Source organism: Buceros rhinoceros, unplaced genomic scaffold (genome assembly GCF_000710305.1).
Source record: "Buceros rhinoceros silvestris isolate BGI_N320 unplaced genomic scaffold, ASM71030v1 scaffold42323, whole genome shotgun sequence".
Lineage (NCBI taxonomy): Eukaryota > Metazoa > Chordata > Aves > Bucerotiformes > Bucerotidae > Buceros > Buceros rhinoceros.
Window position 1 is genome coordinate 12,203 of NW_010402648.1, and position 3,460 is coordinate 15,662.

Sequence of the window (3,460 nt, forward strand, 5' to 3'; positions counted from 1 at the left end):
AGCAGGATGAGACCTGCAGAGACCTCACTGCGGCCAGCCTCCTTTCCACAGAGGTGGTCAGCTTCATCTTAAAGATCTTCTGCAGATGTTTGTCTGGCCTGTACCTGACATGAACAAGGCCCCTCTGTGCTGGTCCATGATGTTCACACTGTGGATTAAGTTTAATTCCCTTTGCATATATTCTAAAAGGGTGATTTGATCCTAAATTAGTTGCAATCTCAAAGGGGAGTAACTAAAGGTCAAAACAAATACATACTTTCTGCTCATTGTTAGTTTCCAAATGGCTTTGACTTCTCTAAATCCACTGAGATAGCCTCAGAAAAGCATAAGGACTGGTCTGAGAGCATCTCCAAGCTTCCCTTACAAAGCATTGAGATTTTGGATGTAATACTGGAAGCAAAATTATTACAAGTGTGTCTAACTGTATTACTGCTTCTAGTGCTGTAGAAACCATGCACCATCCATCACAAGCAGAAAGTGGACCACCACTAGAATTCTTCTGTAGTTCAAGGTGAATCTATATGCCAGCAGTTGCTCTGCTGTGGTTCCCAGGGACTGGAACATTAGTTAAGTTCAGTCAGATTGAGAAGTAGGAGTGCATGTCTAGAAGTAAATTTCCGCTTGAAATCTTTTCTGACACTGTAATTCATGGATCTTGACAGGTCTAACTCTGATAATTTAAGATGTTAATGCTGTCAACCACCCCAACAAGTGGATGAGAAGCAAGTCTCTCTGAAGGGACCACTAAGGGCAGGTGAACATATCAATGGGCTTTCATTTTAGTTTTTGTGTATGCAAGCATCCCATACAATCTTCCGCTGAACATAGTCCTTCTTCTAATGACTCAGTTTTCTCCTTTGTCTCACTTCTCTGACAGAGTTTGTCATCCTTCAGTAGGAGTGGCAGGACAAGACTTCTGAGTACTGAAGGCCTTTCTGATGATGTCAAATGTTCTGGGCAATAGAACTTGCTGGTTGAGAAGTTTCTGCTGTGGAGGTGGTTTCCTCCAGCAAATCAGTGGGCAGGTGGCTTAGTGTGGGGATCATGTCTTAGGTGACTGTGTCAAAGACCAGCAGAACTTGGGGTCTGGTATGCTGAGATCCACTACCTGGAAAGTCTGATGAAACTTTTTATGTCAGGGCATCAGTCTTCAAGGTCTGTTTCAGCAATAAATAAAGTTAAAAACTCTGATTATCATATTTATGCATTATCCAACATTCATAGACAGGATACCTACTTAAAATGGAGATGTAAAAACCATGTAGATTTGCAAGAAGGCAAAAGTATAATTCAAGAGCCAAACACATCTTGGAGGTAAGTGAACAAAATCATCATCAGATGCAGTAAGGGGAGGGGGCCTTGCTATTGATTACCCCTAGAGAGAGAAATTGTAAAGTCATTATTGCAGCTTTCATGGGCAGTGAAATGTATATATAAAATATTTCAGGAGCACATCCCGCTCTCTGTTCACTCTGTAATTACACATTAGTCCTTCTGAAGTCAACATCTGTTTCATTCCAGGAATCCTACTCTGATAAACTTGAAGACTGCAGTCATACTCTTTGTTTTCCTTGAGTTTTTGAGTTTTTTTCCAGAGCAAATTAAACAGTGGTCTCTCTCACAGTGATAGCATGCTGACAGCATGTGCTGTGGGCAAGAGAGTGTGCAAACAGTATTACTTACTGCTCAAACGCTGCTTGCAAAATGGCAGCATCGCATGTCTTGTTCACCTACACTAGTTTCTCAGGCAAAGCAGGTGATAATGGGAAGGTGTGTGAAGGGTCCAAATCTGGAAGAGAAAATAATCGGAGACTGATGAATGAAACAAAACCCTCAAGCCAAAATGCTTCCTCCCTGGGAAAGCTCTCCCACAGTGAGATATAGTGTTGTTTAGCTCTCTGGTTTTAATTTGAGGACTGCAAAGAAAGCATGGTTCTTAAGGCCCTGCTTGGGACTGGTTTTGTCTGCTGTTGAGTAATGAACCCAAACATATAGGAATCAGGTCTGAATAAGAATCTCACATACCATCCACTTCTCATCCCTGAAACCCATGCTATTCCCTCATCTGATTTTCGAATTGAATTGTCATGGGTGTAAGGTCACACTGTGAAGTTTCCTCCTGTTGTTTGCATATTTGCCTCTGAGCTAGAGGCAGGAGCTGGTGTGACATACTTGGAATTTGTTTTGCTTTTTAGAAGGGACTTGCATTTTGTTGTGCTTGGGTTTTTTGGGGGTTTTTTTCGGGTTTTTTTCCTGGGCTAATATACATGTGATGTCAGGCTTCCCAGATGAGAATGGCTGGAGTGTCACTGACATTTTTAGAAATATGTGCAAATGGAAAAATATCCTGGGAGTGCTGCCAGTGGCTGATTCTGTAAAGTTTTAGTCTCTGTTGAATAGGAAGCATGAGTCAGGTATCTTTACTGAAAAGAAGCCTTACTCATGAAGTGTTTCCACTCAGGTGTGAGCTATGCATGCTTTCTCGATTTAAGGAAGAGGCAGGAGTGAGTTCTAGCAGACTGTGACTCATTCAGGCAATATTCCATTCCCCCTTCTGACTAAATGATAAAAAGCCAATTAGCATCTTTCCCAAAGAGAGGAACAACTTCAGCAAAAGATCCTGGCAAAAAGTGGATTTTCCAAGGTTTAACTGTGAGGGTAACAAAGTGGTTCAGACAAATCTCCTGCCTGATAGGTGGCTGTTCAGTTTGGTGCTGATGTGACTGGGACAAAACAGTGCTGACCTGAGCTGATTTGCAGTGAATCAAGTCTGCAGCTTTCCATTTCACAGTGAGACGGTAGAATTTGGGGGATGAGTGCAGCTGATTAATGGTTCTATGACTTGTCAGTATTTTTATAGGCTTTGGAGTATGCTCGTTTTAACTGCCTTATCAGAGCGAATATCGTGTTAACAGAGAGTAGGGTTTCACACAGCACAGGTCAAATGCTGCTCTCGGTTGAAGAGAAGCAGACCACTCTAAGTGAACAGGAGGTTGTATAGGGGGTTAAACCAGGACAGGGCGTACTCCAAGGGTGCAGCATCAGCACTCGCTGAGAACAGATTGGCTATGTCTATACCCAGGACTGCAGCCGGCTCCCGCTGAGTTGCTGGCTCTGTTGAGTTTGGATCTCAGTAGGAGCCTGGAGCCAGGAGCTGGTGCTTTTCACTGAGGCAAAACAGTGCTCAGTGAGTGGCAGTGCCTTGAAGCTCCAGCTGAGCTCAGTGCTGAGCCCAGGCTGCTGACTGGCAGCATCTTGCCTCTGTGAGAAGCAGAATCTGCTGAGTAGCCCGATGGAGCAACATCTCTCCTTGTGCTTCAGTGGGTCTATCTCATGTAGCCATCACTCTGCTCTTCCCTGATGAATGGCAGGATGTTTGTTTGCAGCATGGTCTTCCACACCATCATTCTCCCAACACTATCTCTCCTTTGCAGAGTCGGCAGCCTCCTTCTTATCTCTT